Source organism: Podarcis pityusensis, assembly GCF_964106645.2.
Source record: "Podarcis pityusensis genome assembly, chromosome: 11".
In the NCBI taxonomy this organism is placed as follows: domain Eukaryota; kingdom Metazoa; phylum Chordata; class Lepidosauria; order Squamata; family Lacertidae; genus Podarcis; species Podarcis pityusensis.
The window spans coordinates 48,738,734-48,760,080 of NC_138036.1; the positions used below are offsets into that span (position 1 = coordinate 48,738,734).

Below are 21,347 nucleotides of genomic sequence, written 5' to 3' on the forward strand. Positions count from 1 at the left end.
TACCAGACACACTGGGGGTACCTTGCCCAAGCCCCTCTCCTCACCCCCTAAAAATGCTGGAGCTGGCCCTTTCTAGTGCACTTTAAATCAACTTTGTGATGAAATCTAAGCCTACTTCACAGGTAGCAGGAATCAGTTTCACGGTTGCACTGTGAAGCTTCCACAAGCAAGAACTTTGGCATCCTTACATAATGCTATCAAACTGTTGATGAGACACTTTGATATTGCTGACGTCGCAAATGTGAGAAATTGTACAGAAGCAAATATTCCATCTCCCCTCCCAAATTAGATGTCTCGTTCGAATCAGCTATTGAATATCAACAACTGCCAATAACGCTGAGAAATGCAATCATTTCTGTGTGCTTTGTGTTGAATCAGCAGCAGGCAATTAAGTCGAGCTAAATAAAATGGGCACCAGCTATCTTGATAGAAGCTGCAGCCACACAACATTTTATTCTAGAATCAATAGAAACTGAGTGCTTGCTTTTTTATATCGTAGTCCACACAAAATCTAGTTCTATTGCATATTTTTGCTCTTGAAAAGTGTTTCTTAAAAAACTAGTTTTGCTGTGAAAATAAAAGTTTGTTGTTTTACCCCATGGTGTGTCCTTTTGAAATGGGCGCACCTGCCCATTGATGCTATAGGTGGGAATATACCAAGACCACAATCACCGCTTCCTTTCTCCACTTGGGGCATGTGTAAGAAGGAAAAGGCATGGATGACCTAATCATGGGAAGGGTTTCCAACTCAATATAAAGTAACCACACCTTGTGGACAAGCAGGATCTATAAGGTCCTGATTCCTACCCTCAAACAAAAGACTTGGACTCACTGTTCAGGAAATCCTGATAGTTGTATCAAGGAAGTTAGCACATGACCTTTGCATCAGCTCAGGTTACAAGTTGAAGGCTCAAAAGATACCTTGGCAGAGGCTAGGATAGGTAGCTAAGCTTAAGCTTGAGCAAAAGAACCCCAGTGCATGGCACACCCAGTGCTTTTTTCTGGGGGTACCCAGGGGTACGCATAGCCCTAAACATTTTGTGAATCTTTGTACTTTTGTCCATTTACTATATTCATTTTTCCCGATTTGAGCTGTAAAATGGTGGTTTTCTTGAGTCAAAATGAGAGTACCCCTAAACTTTTTTTTTTTTTTAAAGGACTGGACACAGCCCTCCCACATGTTTTAAAATGCTTCTCCCAGTCGCCACTTGAGCGATCTCCACCCTCACCTAAGAATCCTCCTTGCCCTTGGGCAGATGCCGCCATTCCTGTCTCATTTCGCTTGGCATCACCTGGGGCATATATTGAGGATGAGCATGAATAATTCTGGATTGATTAAAAAAAACCCACATTTTTGTGCTACAGGTGGGTTAGTGCATACACAGCCTTAGACTCTGATCTGCTTGTGGTTTATTTAAAGTACAGTGGACGCTCAGGCTGAAAACGTGATCCGTGCGGAAAGCACGTTCGCAACCTGAAGCACCGCATCTGCGCATGCGTGGGTTGTGATTCGGCACTTCTGTGCATGTGCAAAGCATGATTTAGTGCTTCTGCGTGTGTGCAAGTGCCAAAACCTGGAAGTAACCCGTTCCAGTACTTCTGGGTTTGGTTCAGTGCGCAACCTGAAATTGCACAACCCAAAGCGTCTGTAACCCGAGGTATGACTGTATTGTATGGTGTATTCTCTGTACCTATGGACAGCCAGTGTTCTCAAGGTACTTATGGAAGTGGACTGTGTAAAGTTTGCAACACAGTGTTGTTTGGGCCTTCTGCCAGTCTTGGGACTATCACATCTCATCTTGAAAGGAATGAGATATATACCAGTCCACCTCCACCACTTAATGAATTTCCTTCTGTTACCCTGTACCCTCAAGTATAAAAAGGTAACCTGGCTGTTGCCGTGAAAGCTGTTCACCTTGAAAAGGGGAATTGAATTTGTCCAAACCGCACTAGAAAAGCACGTTCAGCCATGTATTTCATTCTCTAGCAGTAACAATTTTAATTCTGCACACAGACAGCCAAGCCAAGCAGGTAATCAAAATAAATTAGAAAAACCCTGTCCTCTGATTCCTGGTAGATATCTTTGTTATGTTGCTTTCCCCCCTAAACTACAAGACACGGACCCTACATATTAGTTAAGGGTGAACTCTTCCATACGGTCACTCTTTCTCTTCCTTCCCCAACTTCCAGCTGCTCAAAGTACTCTCAGAATCCCGTTTGCAATCCCACCTCGGGAAAGAAAACCAATCCTATTAGAGTTGCGTAATAGCCAATCAAAACAGCGTGTTTGGCTCCCCTTTTCCCCTGCTAATCAATATATAGCATTTTTATCTTATGCCTTCTCATCAAAAGACTTGGATTTCTCTGAATGAAGGCATACATGTACACACAGAGAGAGATGCACACTAATTTGTTGATATTTGCTATAGCCCAACAATCCTGTTTCATTATAGCAAATGCCTTACCTGCTCTGGATCCTATAACCAGTGCTCTTTTTCTAGAAAAAGAGGTGTCGGAACTCACCATGAACACCTCCCTCGTTCTCTTGGAATGGCACCTACTTGAGAGGTGCCAGAATTGAGTTCCGGCAAGTTTTGGCTGAAAAAAAGCCCTCCTATAACAGATAGAGCAGGGGTTGGCAACCTCAGGCCCATGGGCCACAAGTGGCCCATGGGGGTTGTTTAACCCAGCCCATGGACCCCTGCCACCTGCTCAGTCGGCTCCTGTGCACCATGCTAAACCAGCACAGAGCAGAGCAGGGACCGCCTCCCGCAACGCTGGCTGGCTTCCCGCTGGCTGCAGGAAGGTCCGGCAGCCAATGGGAAGCTGCACATGCCTCCTCTGTGCTGGAAGGAGCGCCGTAAATAGCATTTGCGCGTGTGTGCACACTCTCTGGCCCATCACGGCGTCTGCGGGACCGTGAACCAGCCCAAGCCACAAAATCTTTGCCAACCCCTGGGATAGACAGATATAACTCTAGAAATCGTTTAACTGTTGTTGTTTAGTCGTTTAGTCATGTCCAACTCTTCATGACCCCATGGACCAGAGCACGCCAGGCACTCCTGTCTTCCACTGTCTCCCGCAGTTTGGTCAAACTCATGCTGGTAGCTTCGAGAACACTGTTCAACCATCTCGTCCTCCGTCGTCCCCTTCTCCTTGTGCCCTCCATCTTTCCCAACATCAGGGTCTTTTCCAGGGAGTCTTCTCTTCTCATGAGGTGGCCAAAGTATTGGAGCTTCAGCTTCACGATCTGTCCTTCCAGTGAGCACTCAGGGCTGATTTCCTTAAGAATGGATAGGTTTGATCTTCTTGCAGTCCATGGGACTCCCAAGAGTCTCCTCCAGTACCATAATTCAAAAGCATCAATTCTTCGGCGATCAGCCTTCTTGATGGTCCAGCTCTCACTTCCATACATCACTACTGGGGAAACCATAGCTTTAACTATACGGACCTTTGTCGGCAAGTTGATGTCTCTGCTTTTTAAGATGCTGTCTAGATCGTTTAACTATACAGATAATATTTGAAAGCTATCCACACGGTGCCACCAGACAGATACCCTTGGGAATCATCATGATTGTGACCTGAGAAAGATAGAAAGAAAAAGAGGCCATCAGGTTTGCTTCCTGGATTGTATTTTTACCTTCAACATCTAGCAGCATTTACGTTGGCCTTCCCCAAAAGATGTTTCTAGCAAGGGCACTATCATTTATACAAGTGCACATCTTGACATGTCTCCACAATGATGAAGTATCTGCGACTCGGGGATGGAGACGGAATCAATCTAAAATGACTGTGGTGTAGCAAGCAATATTTGTCTGGATCGTGCCCAGCTGACCTGTGTCCCAAATAATGAGACTTACTGTGCAAAAATCGATTCTGTTGCACTCTGATCTCATTTCAAGGGGGCTAATCATGTTGGCTGGCGTTGCGGCAAACCGCCAACCATTCTGATCTATTTGCTTCATATGTTTATTTATATACTGCTCAATACTGAAACAGCCTTTAAGCGGTTTACAAAAATAATGAATTATTTGTCTCTCTCTGTAAATATATACATGTTATACATGTGCATGCACACAAACATCAGTTAATCGGGGACGGACGGACTGCAATACAAAACAATAAAATTCCTCAAAAAGCAAAAAACAAAACCCTGCAGCATATTTTGAAAACCTCTTAAGATTCTCCTGCTGGTAAAGGCATTCGAAGTAGGGTCCTCATCGCTCTGTATCAAGTATGTTCTCCCGTTGGGTTTTATTTGTATTTTAACATAGACAGATTCTTTTTTATAAAAAAAAAAAACCTTCTAAAAATACTTTTGAAAAGATGGAGACATCCCCGTCCAGTTCGTAATCCTATTTTATAGGTAAAGGTAAAGGTACCCCTGACCATTAGGTCCAGTTGCGGATGACTCTGGGGTTGCGGCGCTCATCTCGCTTTACTGGCCGAGGGAGCTGGCGTTTGTCCGCAGACAACTTCTGGGTCATGTGGTCAGAATGACTAAGCCGCTTCTGGCGAACCGGAGCAGCGCATGGAAACGCCGTTTACCTTCCTGCCAGAACGGTACCTATTTATCTACTTGCACTTTGACGTGCTTTCGAACTACCAGGTTGGCAGGAGCCGGGACTGAACAACGGGAGATCACCCCGTTGTGCGGATTTGAACCGCCAGCCTTCTGATCGGCAAGCCCTAGGCTCTGTGGTTTAGACCACAGTGCCACCCGTGTCCCTGTCCTATTTTAGAATACTGCAAAAGATGATTTTTGTAGATTTATTTGTGCTTCCTGAAACGGTTGGTTTGTCTCTACGGCAGGATAAGCTTTACTTGCTGGAATTTATTCAGTGCATGGATTAGCTGCAGTAAGCAGGGCTTTGCAATGTGACCCCACGACCCCCTTGGGCATCCTTACAACATGTTGGGGGGGTGATTCTCAGGCCTAGGTTCCAACCCCCATTCAGTGACGAAAATCACGGGGTGACCTTGGGCCAGTCATGCTCTCTCAACCACTCCTATGTCACGGGAGTTATTGTGACCATAAAATGGGATGCTGCTGCCTTGAACTCCTTCGAGGAAAGGTGGGCTGTAAATGGAGTAAGTGAATGAATAACATGATCTGCCAATATATAGCATGTGATGCTGTTTCATAAATTCATCTTGCTACGTGTATGCCAATTACTCATGCTGCAGGAAACCAGAGCCAGTCATGGATTTTCTCAGGATCTTACAGTACAGAGAATAATAATAATAATAATAATAATAATAATAATAATAATAATTTATTATTTATACCCCGCCCATCTGGCTGGGTTTCCCCAGCCACTCTGGGCGGCTTCCAATCGAGTGTTAAAAACAATACAGCATTAAATATTAAAAACTTCCCTAAACAGGGCTGCCTTCAGATGTCTTTTAAAAATAAGATACAATCATATCTCGGGTTGAAGTAGCTTCAGGTTGAGCATTTCGGGCTGCGCTCCGCAGCGACCCAGAAGTAACAGAACATGTTACTTCTGGGTTTCGGCACTCGCACATGCGCAGACACTCAAAATGACGTCACGCACATGCGCAGAAGCAGTGAATCGTGACCCGTGCATGCTCAGTTGCACAGACGCGGGTTGCGTTTGCTTCAGGATGCAAACGGGGCTCCGGAACATATCCCGTTCGCATCCAGAGGTACCATTGTACAGTGGTACCTCGGGTTACATACGCTTCAGGTTACAGACACTTCAGGTTACAGACTCCGCTAACCCAGAAATAGTACCTCGGGTTAAGAACTTTGCTTCAGGATGAGAACAGAAATCATGCTCCAACGGCCCAGTGGCAGCAGGAGGCCCCATTAGCTAAAGTGGTGCTTCAGGTTAAGAACAGTTTCAGGTTAAGAACAGTTTCAGGTTAAGAACAGACCTCCAGAATGAATTAAGTACTTAACCCGAGGTACCACTGTATCTGCTTATTTCCTTGACATCTGATGAGAGGGCGTTCCACAGGGCGGGCGCCACTACCGAGAAGGCCCTCTGTCTGGTTCCCTGTAACCTCACTTCTTGCAGTGAGAGAACTGCCAGAAGGCCCTCGGAGCTGGACCTCAGCGTCCGGGCAGAACAATGGGGGTGGAGACGCTCTTCAGGTATACAGAAAACAATGCCCATATCCATCTGTGGCATTAAGTGCATGAACAGGTACACCCTAAATGTTCAATGCATTCTGCTGAAACTACAGGGTTTTTTTAGTTTTAGTTCAGGTGTGGTGCCCTTTCCTCTTATTTTTATATTACCTGTGGGCAGTCACATCCATTCTTTGAAGTGTAGCTGATTAAGAGTTCGGTTTTCTCAGTTACTCAGAAGCACCGCTAAAAAAATAATATTATATCCTTCTTGCTATGCAAGTGGTTAATCCACACAACTGTATTCGCAAATCTTTGATCTTCTAAGTAATTTAATGAGAGGATTTCAGGCTGGCCAAAATCCATACCATTGTCAGCTATGCGACAGGCAAATGATCCGAGGCAGTAATTAGATAAACAGCTGAAAACTGACAATCAGGAGCCAATGAGGGAAGAGAAAGGTATTCATTTCTCATATATATTTGATTAGTGCTGCTGAAGAGATATGAGTGGTGATGGTGAATAAGGTTAAGACTCCTCCAGCTCTCCTTCTGTAGTATTCTTGGTATTCAAACACCGCATATATCTAACTAATGTCTCCTCAGTCATACGTATCAGTTCCTCTTCTCCAGAATCCATGAGTAATGCCTGTGAATTTCTAAACCGAAAGCCTAGATGCTGACATCTCAAGCCTTGCTCCTACTTCCAAAGGGAACATTCTTCTCCTTTTGTGCATGCCTTTAAGTAGCTTTTTTTCCCCTTCAACCTGGTGCATTCATGATATTTTGGACTACAACTCCCATCAACCTCTGCCAGCATGGCCAATAGTTAGGGTGATGGGCATTGTAGTCCAACAACATCTGGAGGGCACCAGGTAGAGAACGCCTGCTTGGAAGAATAGGGTGAGCATTCTTCTGCCCAGTTCCATTATCATTACCGTGTGAGTATCCCACATAGCGGGTGGCGCTGTGGGTTAAACCACAGAGCCTAGGACTTGCCGATCAGAAGGTTGGTGGTTCGAATCCCCGCAACGGGGTGAGCTCCCGTTGTTCGGTCCCAGCTCCTGCCAACCTAGCAGTTCAAAAGCACGTCAAAGTGCAAGTAGATAAATAGGTACCACTCTGGCGGGAAGGTAAATGGCGTTTCCATGCGCTGCTCTGGTTCACCAGAAGCGGCTTAGTCATGCTGGCCACATGACCCGGAAGCTGTACGCCGGCTCCCTCAGCCAATAAAGTGAGATGAGCGCCGCAACCCCAGAGTCAGCCATGACTGGACCTAATGGTCAGGGGTCCCTTTACCTTTACCTATCCCACATAAGGAAAGGAGACAGGAAAGGAGGGTAAGGGGAGTGCACAGATGACAGTATAAAGAACATAAATTGCAGGTAAGCAAACTGTCCTCCCCTCTGGGTGTTCATTTTTCTGGGCAGGCTAAACTGGGAGATCTGGAATGCCTAAGGAGCAGAGCAGTTTATGGACGACAGCCCTATCAAGAAGAGCATTTGTCTATGCGTTTGAGTCCAATGCACATTGTTTCGCAGATTTAGATAGATTTGATCAAGCAGCCTTCCTCCAGAGCTCCATGACTAGGACTGTTCTGGAGGAGGTAAAGTAAATGTTTCATGGTTGTTAATGGAATGTCCTCCAACGAGGCAAGGAGAGGTTGTTCTGCCAACTCACAGCATGTGATAGTGGAAACAATCCAGTGGGAGGGAAGTCACTGAGGAGAAGTCATTCAGGAGAAGTGTGATGAACCTTTTATGGCTCACCATAACAAATCAATAGGGTTCTTCCCTGTCATTGGAACGGTTCCATCCTGTCATAAGGCCCGGAGCCTAGGGTCTGGAGAGCATGTTGATTATTAGAGCCAGGCAGGAGAACTGGAAGGAGAAGACTAAATGAAAAATAGAGATGATTTTAGGAACAGTGAACTAGATGTCAAAACGCTTTTCCCTGGTAGATGCAGCGCTATGGTGAGTAAGAGAGTCTGAAGCATAGGTCACATGCCCTCCTGGGAAAGGTGTTAGGTATGAGCAACACTAACTTGAAAGAAAGGAGACAAAGGTTGCAGGTAGACAGAGGTTCAAAGTGTTTCCATATCAATTGGATAAGAACTAAGGACTAACTCCAAAGCAGACCCGAGCCTATTACAGGGGACCTCAGGTTGCCAGGGCCTTTAAAGAAGCATTTAACAAATGGGTGCACAAACACACTGTGTCTTTCCCAAGGAGGCCAGAATGCAACCCCCGCAAAAAAACCCAACACTGCTAAAGAGGGCAGGAGAGAAGAATACAAAGACTTCCAGTGTGTACAATGTGAACATTCCCTCCAACATATCCAGGCCAAAAACTAGGACTCGCATCTTCTGGGTTGCACTCCTGCTCAAGTCATGTAATCCCCATGAGAGTATGGAGCCCCAAAATTTTTGGGGGGGGGGGGCGCAGTGCTGTCACACATGAGCACAAAACCCCAAAATTGGATGGCCTGATTTAAGGGGTATCTGGCTCTTGAGGGATATGATAGTCTAGGACAGAATTCAGTCAATGTGATGGGACCCGGAAAACAAATGAGAATGGGCTCCATCACAAAACATAGGATTTTCCTGCTGAAGGCTTCCTGGTATGAAGGCTGTCCATCAGAAGCTTCCACTAGGGCTAGATCAGGGGTGGGTAACCTCAGGCCTGGGAGCCAAATGCGATCTTCCACGCTTCTGTATCTGGCCCTCAGGAACCTCCAACGCCATACCTCTTCCCAAGTTACATCATCTCTACCCAGGCTATTCCCCTCACTGGCCCTGTTTTGTGCCCTCCTTTTGCCTGGTTGGAATGTGTCTTTGAGTTCCGATAATGGCTTTTATTGCCTGGATGAAGGATCTTGCTGTTCTAGCTTCTGGCTTAGCCCCTCAGTCCCTTCCTCCACCTCCTGGAAAAGCCCCCAAGAGCCGCGCGGAGCGTGTGTGTGGCTCTTGGGGGCTTTTTCCCAAGTCAGTGATGGGCTGCCCTTTTCCCTCCTCGGGGAAATGCCTGCAAGCGCCGCCACACACGCTCCACACAGCTCATGAAAGGGAGCGCTGAGCAGAGCCTGGGATGCATACAGGCTCTGCTCAGCGCTCCCTTTAAAGAATTTTTTTTTTCTTGCATGCCCCCTCTAAATACTAGGTGCGTCTTATGGTCGGGTGCGTCTTATGGAGCGAAAAATACGGTGCGTAGAAGGTAGAAGAATTGCTAGGTGAAGGAGAACCATGACTGGCATTGTCATATATAGGGGAAACATATGTGGAGAGGTCTTCTTACGGAACCAGTTGGCATCCCCCTAAACAGGTTGGCTATTATGGTTTGCTTCTTAAGTTTCTAGAAACAGTTTGTAATAAACTACTAACAACCGTGAAATGTTAAAGTCAGAATTTGTCACCAGCAGCTGTGTTATATCTCCCTCAGGCTCCAGGAATATAAACAGAACAGAAAGGTGATCTTCAGAATAGGAGACAAACCTAGTTCTGTGACCAAACATTGTGATGTCCTATTTGCGTGTATCTATTTGAAAACATGTGCACTTGAAGTTAGAAATGCATGGCAAAAATTTTCTTTAAGATCCATTTGAAAACCATGCCCGAGAACCAGTGTTCAGCCTGCCAGAGGCGGTGGTGGTGGCGGCTCGGCTTGTGTTTCTGGAACAGCCTATACCCCATGTGGCACAGAAAATCACTTTCGCAGCTGCAACTTTCAAAGGTTGTCTGTGTGATGCAGCACAGAAATCTGCTGTTCAATGAAAAAAGGATGGAGAATCTCACCAGATGTGTCCCGAGTCCTTGATGTGCCTAAAGCAGCTCTTTCGGATCCTGGCAAAGAAACAGGACCCCAATTAAACTGATCAAGACCTTTCAAGATGATGCCCTTTTTTGTTCATTCATTGTGCAGTGGTTTTTTCAAATGCAGCATGGGATAAACGCCATTCCGGAAGGCAACACTTGCAGTGCAGCAAAATCACATTTCTCCAGCACTGTATGCTGCGGTTCTGACTTCAGAAAGTTTGTTAGAACATATCCACAGCAGGAGGAAGAAGAAACGCACTACAAAATTAGGTACAAATTTACAGAAATGATACCTGGCATTTTATAGCCCTGTAACTTGCCTTAAATTATTCCTCATACTGTAGATGTCTACAGTGGAGCTGGTCCCTCCCTTGATGAACCATAACCTCTAGATTTCACATTTTAAATACAATAGATTTCTAGCATTTGAAAAACCTGAGACAAAACGTACTCATTTCTTCTTCTCATTCTTTTTGAGAAATTAGCCTTACAAAATCTTAGAGACAAAGACTTAATTGTGCATCTTATAACTGCAGCACGTCTTGCTGTTGCTAGACACTGGAGGTCATTAAACGTGAACCTATATGAAGTTTGGTATGCTTATGTCTGGGAATTATTTTTGATGGAAAAGTTAACAGAAACGGTACATGAAAGAAAACAATGTGAGAAACTACGTAACTTTTACATAACGTGGTCCTCCTTTATTACATATGCATCAAAGACAGAACATGCATTTAAACCACCTAAGACACATGGGAGCATGTGGAATGATATTTTTTAAACCAGCAACTGTAGAAATAATTTTTTATTTGATTATATTACTAATGTAATTACCTGGACATAGTTGGGGCTGGGTTTTTTGGGGGGGGTTAGGGGAAAACTGTATTTGATTGCTTGTATTTGATTATATGTTGTTCTTATATTCAACTAATAAAATATTCAAAAAAGAAAAGAAAAAGAAATTAGCCTGCTCCCCCTTTTGTTTTGTTTTTAATCTCCCCCTCCCCAAAACATCCTTGCAGAAGCCCTTGTTATTCCTTAAGGCACAAACCATCTATCAAAGACTGACTTGATAATTCTGCCTTGTCTGATTTGAATATAAAATGCCAATTTATCCATGTACATAACACCCTATAAATATGGGCTTTCCGTTGTGTGGCCTCACCACCAGCTCCCTCCCTCTGGTATGCACAAAGCACTTAGGGAAGAAGCATATTTGATGGCAGTCTCACGAAGATAAGAAAGAGCGGGAGCCTCTGCTGCTTAACATTCTCCAAAGTGCTGTGCGAATGATAGAAATTCCTGTTGCTAACTCTCTGCGTATGTTGGAAGGCTTCGGGGAGAAGAAGGACTTTGTGCCAATCTAACATTCTCCAAAGTTCAGAGCAGATGGGTTAAGACCTCAAGATCTGAAATTATGCAGGATTTCAGAACGGCCATGAAAAATATGAAGAACGGATCTCAGTACAAGTAAAAAAAATTTAAAATGTAACAATGGTAGATTTGTTCAAGCGGGTACTGTTCAGCCCTGTATGTAGCATTGCTATATTCTAATCTAAATCATGGCTACAATGTCATGCTAAGTGGGCGAGATGCAATTTTGTTAATCATCTAGATGGGCCGTTTAGGGTGTGGATTGCTCGACTGAATAGGGGCTTCCAATTGTGCTCCATTGGCTTTTCAGAGAGATGTTTTCCCTGCATCCATAATACATAGGCTATTAAGACTACATAATAATACAGCTACTATTGAGCTGCGTAGTTGCGTAACAAGATCTTGCCGCAGAATAAAAGCTCACAGTTTGAGAAGATTTTCCATCTGCATTGGCAACTGCTCAGTTTCCTATTTATCTTTTATAAGACTCTGCGGGTTTGAAACTTAAGGCCCCTTTAAAACATTAATTTTTTAATGGCCGTTGAATGGGGAGTAGTTCGTTGACTTCACTCCTCAAAAATCTGGAACCCCGTGTAAGAATCCATCTTGTCCAAATTTGCACAGGTTCCAATCTATGGATTCTCCAAGTGGTGGCATTGCATATAAAGTTGCCAGGTTCAGCCTCTAAGAGGACTTCTGTGTCTTTACGAGTTACACAGAGGGAAGGGAGAACGTCACCAAGTGTGGCTTCTCTCTTTGTTGCCGCACCTGGCTGAATTGTCTCGTCTGTACATCTCTTAAAGAATCACCCTCAGGAGCTGCGCCTGGCAGTTTCTAATTCTGCATGTCTTGTGCCTGTTTTGCAGTACCTGAGGACCAGTGCAAATGGAAATGCTTCGCATCCATAACTCTGGATATGAAACTGAGAACAGACTGTGGGATTGCACACTTGTTTCCCACACTCCTTCTAAGTCTTTTCAGCTACTCAGTTAATTTAGAGACCTGATTAGCCCTAATCCGTTATTAACACCAACAGGGACATCAATGCCCTATCCAGCATTCACAGTGTTACTGGCCACCCCAATTGCTGCTGGGCAGTAGCAGGATTCCAGGGGTCTTGGCACATAACCAGGGTTTGTGTTTCTTGTGGAAAATGAGGCACAGTGGAGACTCATGTGTTTGTGAAATGTGGTTTATTTTACACTACAGTCATACCTTGGGTTGAATTAGCTTCAAGTTAAGTATTTTCGAGCTGTGCTCCGCGGCGACCCGGAAGTAATGGAGCGTGTTACTTTTGGGTTTCGCCGCATGCGCAGACACTCAAAATGACGTCATGCGCATGCGCAGAAGCGGTGAAACACGACCCGCGCACGCGCAGACACACAGTCGCGTCTTACATTTACTTCAGGATGCGAACGGGGCTCCGGAACGGATCCTGTTCGTATCCAGAGATACCACTGTATTTAGAACCTGAATCTTGACACAGAGAGAGAGAGTTCGCAACATTTACATCTCCAGAGGGGCTTGTCCTTCCCAGCAGGGCAACACTGGATCAAGAGGCATCCTAAGCGCCATCGCTGTATCGTGCTGTAACAGCCTGCTCCAACCAGCCAGCATTTCTGCCGCCCTTCAGTCTCTGCATGGAGCTCTTCCTGCTCCTTCTTCCCAGAAAATCCCTGCTCCCCAAACCTCTGTTGTGAAAGGACACCCTCTTTTCCTGGGGTGGTATCATGCCCCTTGTGACCCTGACAACCTGCCCCTCTCAATTCTTCTGTTTCTGTCCACTTCTCAGCTGCGGGAAGAACGGCGCCTGCATGATCAATCGTTCTTAATGGCCCGGTACTTACGTTTTTCGTGTGTTTTTCATAAGGGCATCGCTATCAGCAATCTCCTGAACAGGAGAACAGGTTAAGCCTGTATTTTTCACAGGCCTGGCATCTTCCCTTCATATTCCAAAAAGCAGCTAAATTTTACCCTAGCTGGATTAGCTCAGTTGGTGGAGAACCAGACTCTTAATTCTCTGGGTTTTGACCCCCATGTTGGGCAAAATATTCCTGCGGTCCCTATGGTTCTAGATAAAGGTAAAGGGACCCCTGACCATTAGGTCCAACCGTGGCCGACTCTGGGGTTGCGGCGCTCATCTCGCTTTACTGGCCGAGGGAGCTGGCGTACAGCTTCCAGGTCATGTGGCCAGCATGACTAAGCCGCTTCTGGCGAACCAGAGCAGCACACGGAAACGCCGTTTACCTTCCCGCCAGAGCGGTACCGATTTATCTACTTGCACTTTGACGTGCTTTCAAACTGCTAGGTTGGCAGGAGCAGGGACCGAGCAACGGGAGCTCACCCCGTCGCGGGGATTCGAACCGCCAACCTTCTGATCGGCAAGTCCTAGGCTCTGTGGTTTAACCCACAACGCCACCCGCATCTATGGTTCTATGACCCTTTATTAAACTTATGTATATGGAGAGTCTGCACCGCCCCCCCCCAATTCATAACAATGCAAATGTACGAGCACTCAAACCATAAAGCGAGCACAGGGACATTGGCTGCCAGCTCTGCCCCCGACATCCCTGCCTACACAACAGTGCCCATCCCCTCCTCTTGGACATAGCCAAGGGGGGGCAGGGAGGGGTAGCTGCCCTCCCTAAATCAATAAAAAATACAGAGATTAACTGAGGTTCTGCCCCCCCCCAAAAAAGCCTGCCCCCCCCCAAAAAAATTCTGGCTATGCCCATGCCTCTCCTGTTCAAAAAAGGGGGGGCATCAGGCTTATGTCACCAATGAGCAAGACAGAAAGAGGAAGCGTCTCAACATGTCGGATGAATGGGCTTAGACTCTCCCGTCACACCTTTTGTCGTCTGTAGTGGAAGCACATACAGTACTTCATGCAGGAATAAGCACATGTCCTGATGCCCTCCAGACATTGTGGGATACAAACCACATCAGCACCAGCAATCATGCCCATTCCATAGCCCATTCCTGAGCAACAGCCTCTGGTTAATGAATGAGAAGCAGTCCACAATTGATTGGGCCTGCAGTAATATCCAAATGAGCCAAGAATCTTCCATGCTACACAGAATATGGATACCCGAAGAGCAACTGAGAAGGGGCTCTCTAACGACCGATAGCCGCTTTTGCAATCTGCATGATCTTTCTGCTTTTGTGGTTCATAGGGATTTAGTCTTTGCATATTCCCAACAACCAAAGACCAAATTAATTATGCATTTTCACAGATTGTGTATTTTCACCAGCTTTCAGTTATTTGTATAGCAGGGGTAGCAAACATAGTGTACTCCAGATGCAGCCATCGTTCCAGACCCTTGGCCAGACCGACTGAGCCTGATGGGACTTGGAATCCAACAACGTCTGTATAGCACCATGCCAGACCCTCTAAGTGTCCCTGTTTTCCAAGGAAAGTCCCCAGATATACATAAGCCGTCCCAGTTTCTGATTTGATCCTGGAATGTCCTGCTTTTCCTCAGAGCATTCCTATTTTCATGGGAGAAATGTTGGAGGGTATGGTAGGGTGCCCCATCTGAAGGCAGCCCTGGTATACAGAAGTTTTTTAACGTTTAATGTTTTATATAATGTTTTCTATAAGTCAGATGGGTGGGGTAGAAATAATAATGCCGCGGCGAGACTCCTTACGGGGTCTTCGCTGCGAGATCACATTCATCCGGTACTATACCAGCTGCACTGGCTCCCGGTGGAGTACAGGATCAGGTTTAAGGTGCTGGTTTTAACCTTTAAAGCCCTATACGGCCTAGGACCCTCGTACCTACGGGACCGCCTCTCCTGGTATGCCCCACAGAGGAACCTACGGTCTGCAAATAAAAACATCCTGAAGGTCCCAGGCCTCAGAGAGGTTAGGCTGGCCTCAACTAGAGCCAGGGCTTTCTCGGCTGCGGCTCCAATCTGGTGGAACGCTCTGTCACAAGAGACTAGGGCCCTGCGGGACCTGACATCTTTCCGCAAGGCCTGCAAGACAGAGTTGTTCCACCAGGCCTTTGGTCAGGGCCCAGCCTGACTCCCTCCTCTGGCAACCTGCACAGAACTTTGCTTAACGGTTGCCATTAATTTGATTTTAATTAATTTTTATAATGAAATGTTTTAGAATGTTGGATTATTTGATTGTTTGATTATTTGTTTGTTGTTAGCCGCCCTGAGCCTGGCTTTGGCTGGGGAGGGCGGGATATAAATAAAATTTATTATTATTATTATTATTAATAAAATTATTGTTATTATTATTCTGGGATAGGATGTCCCTATTTTCATCAGAGAAATGTTGGAGTATGCCATGCCGACTACCCCTGCTGTATAATATACTACACAATAGCTGCCTGCAGCCTCTGTTTGTCAGAGAGCACTGCAAGGACTGTTAATATATTACTTGCAATGCTTCCTAAGGGAAGAGAGGTATTTGGATGGACTTCATGTGAGTTCAATGAATCCATATACATACACAATGGAGATAAAGCAGGGTTAGCTAATCTGTTTTATTGGACCAATAGTAGTATTGTGCAGACTATTAAGTTTCAAAGTTCTCTGCAGGACCATAGTGGACAAAGCAAATATACTAAGAATTAAACTATTCTGATAGGCACAGGGCAAATACTCTTTTATGCATCTGTGTTCTGGTTTATTGACTTGGAATCATAAGGCACCAGGTCTGAGCCCGCGTGCAAGTAAAAGTTGTTTCCTGTAACAAATAGGATAATTTTGCTAATGCAATGTGCTGGGGGTAGGGGCATCTTGACACGGGCTCCTAGCAGTCAGACACCAAACGTTGTCTTCTGTGTCACCAGCACTGTCTTCTGTCTGCAAGCCTTGCAGGCTGAATGTTGGCTTCAAAAGGCCATCTAGGTTTCAGTAGCTGCCTTCCTGAATGTCCAGTCAGTTGACGCCATGGGATAGGAAGAGCTCGATAGGGTTTGTTTTGTAGATATGGAATGACCCAGCTTCCCAGCTCTCCTATGAAGCTCAGAGGGGCTTCCAAACGAAACTTTATAGGCACTCAGTCTGAATGTGCAAAGGGGAAAGGCACAAGGTAAACTTTCCTCCTCAATGATGCTATGCACCAGGTACACCCCTGACCAATGCATAATCAACTTTAGAATGAAGGGAGCTGCTTCACCTGCACATTAGGGTTGGGCGATATATTGATACATCATCCTAAACAGGTTCAAAGCCCATATCATGATATCATTTTCATAATTTCTGACCTGGAAATATATTGCAAATCATGATTGTGCGTTAGGGCTGGGCGATATATCGTCCTAAACTGGTTCAAAGTCCATATTTCATACTTTTTTATCTGGCCTATTTTGCAAATTAGGGTGGGTAGGTGCTATGCCACAATGTTAAAAACCAGCGAAACTGCACACAGGGTTTTCCTCATTGTTGAAGGTTCCCATTCCCATGTTGGAAACTCTATGCACCAATTAGCTTCAGCAGGGAAGGGCATTCAAGAGCATCACTGAAGGTGAAGGGCTGATGGTTCCCACTTGCCATTTCACACATTCAGCTGAATGCACAAGGAGTGCTTAAGAGCTAAGTGTATTATTAGTATTAGAATTAGAATTTGTAAACCGCCCTATACCCAGAGGTCTCAGGACGGTTCACAGAACGAAATCAAAATATAAAACCACAAAATACATAATCAAAATGAAAACAATAACACCCCCAAGTGTATAGAATTGCAACTATACAGCAAAGCAGAATAAAGCAAAGCAGAATGAAGCGAAGTTGTTTTAAGTCCTTCAACGTAAACCCAGCTGAGAGCAGCAGGACTTGAGGAATCTATTATCACAGAACAAGGAGACCCTGTCCCCTCCAGAGATGCCTCTCATTTTACTGTCATCAAAGAACAATTTGTGAAGGAGGAGGGGGAGAATAACAATGTGACATCACAATCCGAAAGGCCGGATGGTGGAGAAGAATGAACATTTCCCCTGTCCATTGCAACCATAGCACAAAAAAGGTATTTTGGAGACTCATGCATGCTAAGTGAAAGACCGTTATTATACTGTAGTTGCTCAATGTATGTAGGTGTAATAAATTTTATTGCAAGACAGGGACTAAAAATAAATAAATAAATAAATGTAACAGGAATATGTAAGAGTATGTTCTGACACGTTATAAGCCACATACAAGGAGAACAAGAAAAACGAGCCACAGGAAATTGCACATTAGGATATGCGTGACTCTGCAATGGATTCAATGAAGTTACATAAGTGTTTTAAGGAACTTCAAGTGTTTAATGAGTCATTCACAAGCAACAGTATATTCACCTGCCAGCTTGATTTGGGTGCTGGTTCCTTTAAATGACTGGATTACATTTTTATTTTTACATTAATTCAATACCATTTTAATACTGTATGTTAATACACCATGGGAACCTCTTGAGTTAGTCAGTAAGATGCCAGTTTTAGAAATAAAGAAATGAAATATTGTTGAAAAGTTGGCAATCCTCTTAACCCTTATTTTTGGATGTAAGAGCATTCCCAAATTCTTTAATCTGGAATAAAACAGACTAGGGACTCAGCTACATTATTAAAAAAAAAAATCCAGCGCTTTGAATGTGTTATGAACATAGAAAACCAAGTAGCATCAGAGAGCAAGGAATGTTTCTTTGCAATGTTACATAGCGTGTTGTTGTTTTTGTGTCATAACAATTTAATTTCTGATTTATTTATAGTGTTTCCCCCCCTGTGTGTAGATCCACCCTAGTATGGGGTGAGGAGAAATTGCTGAAAAAAGCATATGTCAATGCTTCATTAATTCAGTGAACAAAGTCAGTTAACCTGATGATACAATAATGCAAATAGAGTACTGGGGATTCTGCTTCCTATTTGTCGCTGCTGGCACAATCTCAAGATTAAAATGATTTGCCAGGTTTTACCCAAGATTAATACAATCACAGTGTCTAAGGCTGCAGTCCTATAGTCACCTTCCTGGGAGCACGTCTCATTCAATGGACACGTTGCGGAGCATAATTTTGTCATCGTTACTCACACTTTCACATGTGTTCAGCCATAAGTCCATTCCATTCTATCCCCACATTCGTCTGCAAATTTTTAAATTGCTTTAGCTTTTAAACACCTGCTGAAAACTTTTCTATTCCGCCAAGCTTATCCAGGCAATAAAGAATAAATCTCTCCACAATGGTTAATCAATGTCTGTTTTTAACTTTTTAATATGGTTTTACAATGTGGTTTTAAGTATTCTTGTCGTAAGACACTTTTTATGAAATAGTGGTCTATAAATATTTTAATAAATAAAATATTAACAATAATTTGTATTTACTTATGTATCAAATATGACTTTCCAAACAAGTTTTTACATATTTCAGAATATATTTTATCCCAAAATAAGCATTTTAAAAGTTGTTTTCATAATGTTTTGGGCAAAGAACTATTGCAGTAGAAGTAACCCGCAACTTAAGCGCATTTAACTTGTGCACATTCAGCTTTACAGGCTTGGCAAAAAAAGGGAAGAAAATCAAAAAGGAAAAAAAACTTTAGCAATCCCACCTGCCATTGAACCCAATGTGTTATGACAATACCTGGTTTTGGCTTTAGGCACTATGCCCAGAACATAACCCCAGCATAAGTCGAGAGTCACCTGTATTCAGGAAAAGTCTGATGGAGAACTATTTTTCAGTTCATATATTAGCTGAGGAGGTTGGGGGCTGGGTCAGTTCAATTTGCAATATATGAATTCCTCAAGCATCCTCAAACTGGTGTTGTGGAAGCTATGCAACCTGGTGTTATTGAAGCAACTGAAGGTAATGTAATCCAGGAAACAGTAGCATGATCAGATATGACATTCATCAAGGAGTGGAGTGGGGTTGGGGATCAGAAAATGCAACCTTGTGGATTCCTTAAGAAAAGACACAAGGGCCCCTATTTTGATTTCTGATAGGGCTCTTAACAGCCCCCTGGTGCACAAGCAGTTAGTGAGACAAGCTTTTTCTGGCATAGATATTTTAAAAAGGAGAAATTCACCTGTTTAAAAAGCGTTTGGTTTTCTAGCAGCTGTTAGAGAGGCAAAATGCATGGGCAGGGGAGAAATGGACTTATAATGAAACCAGGCTAATGACACTTAGCCTGAGAGCAGCATCAATACACATGCATCTGTTGACATTGTGTCATTCAAGCCAAGTTGGATGTGAGCACTGTCTACCAGTTTAGCTAAGTTCAAGGTGCTGGTGGTATACAAAGCCCTATACAGCTTTGGACAAGGTTATCTAAAAGATCATCTTACGCCTTATATATCCAAGGGGTTACTCTACTCCGCAGGAGACGGTCTCCTGAAGATAGCATCTTATAAAAAGGTCCACTCTGTAGAATGGAGAAACTGAGCCTACATTTTGGAACATCTTCCCATGACATACCATGTTTTTAAATGCCTGTCTGTTTGTGGGTTTTGGTAAAGGGTTTTGTTTTTTGTTGATAAAGGCTTTTTAAATCAACAGATAACAACAAATGAATATCCAAAGATGAAAAACTGTAAAATAGGCATGAGTTGTATGTGAGTTAAAATAACAAACTCCAAGTGAAGACTATTGGTGTTATCAGATCATCAAGTATAGCTTCAGATTTGCCATTAGGGTTGGGTTGAAAATGGCGGCTCCTCTTTATATGTCACAAAAGAATGCCCAATCGTATAAAAAGTGTCTTATTGAAATCTCAAATAACGGGTGATTTTCTCTGCTATGGCTATATCCCAGAGTGAGTGCTATCAAGCATCCAGCGCAAGATTTTGGGCTGTTTTCCACTGAGTCGCAATTACTCTTTGTGCTGCCAATATCATATATATTCTTTTGACAATGTATCTGCATTGGCATCATCCGAAATATTCAGTAACATTAATTTTGGACAACAAGCAAGTTTCTTTAGTAATACTTCCCAACTTTGTCCAAATTAAAATTCCAAAAATCCCTAATTTCTTCTGAGAAATGTTGGAGGGTTTGGAGTTATCCCACCTCCATGCCATCTGAAGGCAGCCCTGTATGGGGAGGTTGCTTTAAATGTTTTATTGTATTATTAATTATGTTGGGAGCTGTCCAGAGTGGCTGGGGCAACTGGCGGGTATGTCCCCATGCTTATATTGTGGAAGTGCTTTGAGGTGTTTCACCGGAAGCAATCCAGAAATGGAACTAGGCTTCCCACATGTCAGGCAATTCCTGGTTTTCATGTGTAAACATGGTGTCAGGGGGGGAAACCTGGAAGTTGAAAATCACAATTTTGGCGGGAGGTTTGGGTTTGTACCCAATTTTGGTGGTGCTTTCCTTTAAAAAAAAAAAAGGCTCATCAACTTTGTTGGCACCCTTAAAAAACGAAACTTTGCAGGTGTCTGGAACTTTACTTTTTGAAAAACGGCAACCCTAAACGGAACGAAATAAGCAGCTAGGGTTGCCGGATTTCAAAAAGTAAAAACCAGGACACCCCAAAAGTTGTTGAGGGTTTTTTTTTCTTTTTGGGAAGACCACCCAACATGGTTGAGTTGTTGTTTTTTTCTGGAAACCCCCAAAACGGCTGTGCTTTAGTTTCTTTCTAGGAAACCCCTGAAAGCTTTCGAGCTTTTATTTATTTATTTTTAGACCCACCCCAATAAATTGTTGGGTATTTTTCTTTGCTTTCCCCCTCAAGAGCGCCATCCCCCTCCTCAAAAAAAAAAAAAAGGCGGGAAAATACTAACGAAGGCCTTTCCCCTCACGAGGCCTTTCCTCAGCCAACGGGAACAGCTCGCCCCCCCGCAAACCGCCGCCTTCTGGAATGTTCTCGCGCGGGGAATACCCGACATGCCCCGCGCTACCGCGCTCTTCCCGGGCACGTTTTGGGCCACCGGCTCCCTCTCAGAGGAGCTCGTCGGGCCGGTTTCCTTTCTTCTTCCTCCTCCTCCTCCTCCTTCCCTCCAGCCTCGCCGGGACTCGCTCTGCGGGTTGAGAATGGGACGGGCCTTCGCCGGGGCTTTCCCTCCCTTTCTCCTCCTCGGTGGCGAACGGAGACCGGTCGAAACTCGCTCAGGTTAGCGAGGCTGAGGCGCGCGCGGGGCGGTGGGG

The 21,347-nt window shown here is 44.3% G+C and overlaps 1 protein-coding gene and 1 long non-coding RNA gene across 3 annotated transcripts in view; one reads left to right on the plus strand and one right to left on the minus strand.

Moving 5' to 3' along the window:
• LOC308458547 overlaps window positions 1–20,900 on the minus strand; it is a 251,511-nt gene extending 230,611 nt beyond the window's left edge. Inside the window, exon 1 of the long non-coding RNA XR_013977544.1 lies at window positions 18,905–20,900. This is a non-coding gene — a long non-coding RNA (uncharacterized lncRNA). The remainder of the gene's footprint in view (window positions 1–18,904) is intronic.
• GRAMD2B (GRAM domain containing 2B) overlaps window positions 1–21,347 on the plus strand; it is a 53,310-nt gene that overhangs the window by 2,044 nt on the left and 29,919 nt on the right. The window contains exon 1 of one of the 2 annotated variants that reach the window (XM_080972909.1): window positions 20,900–21,312. The exons of the other annotated variant lie outside the window; for it this stretch is intronic. The gene's annotated coding sequence lies outside the window, so the exon portion shown is untranslated. Of the gene's footprint in view, window positions 1–20,899; window positions 21,313–21,347 lie in introns of those variants that run through there. 2 annotated transcript variants of the gene reach the window in all.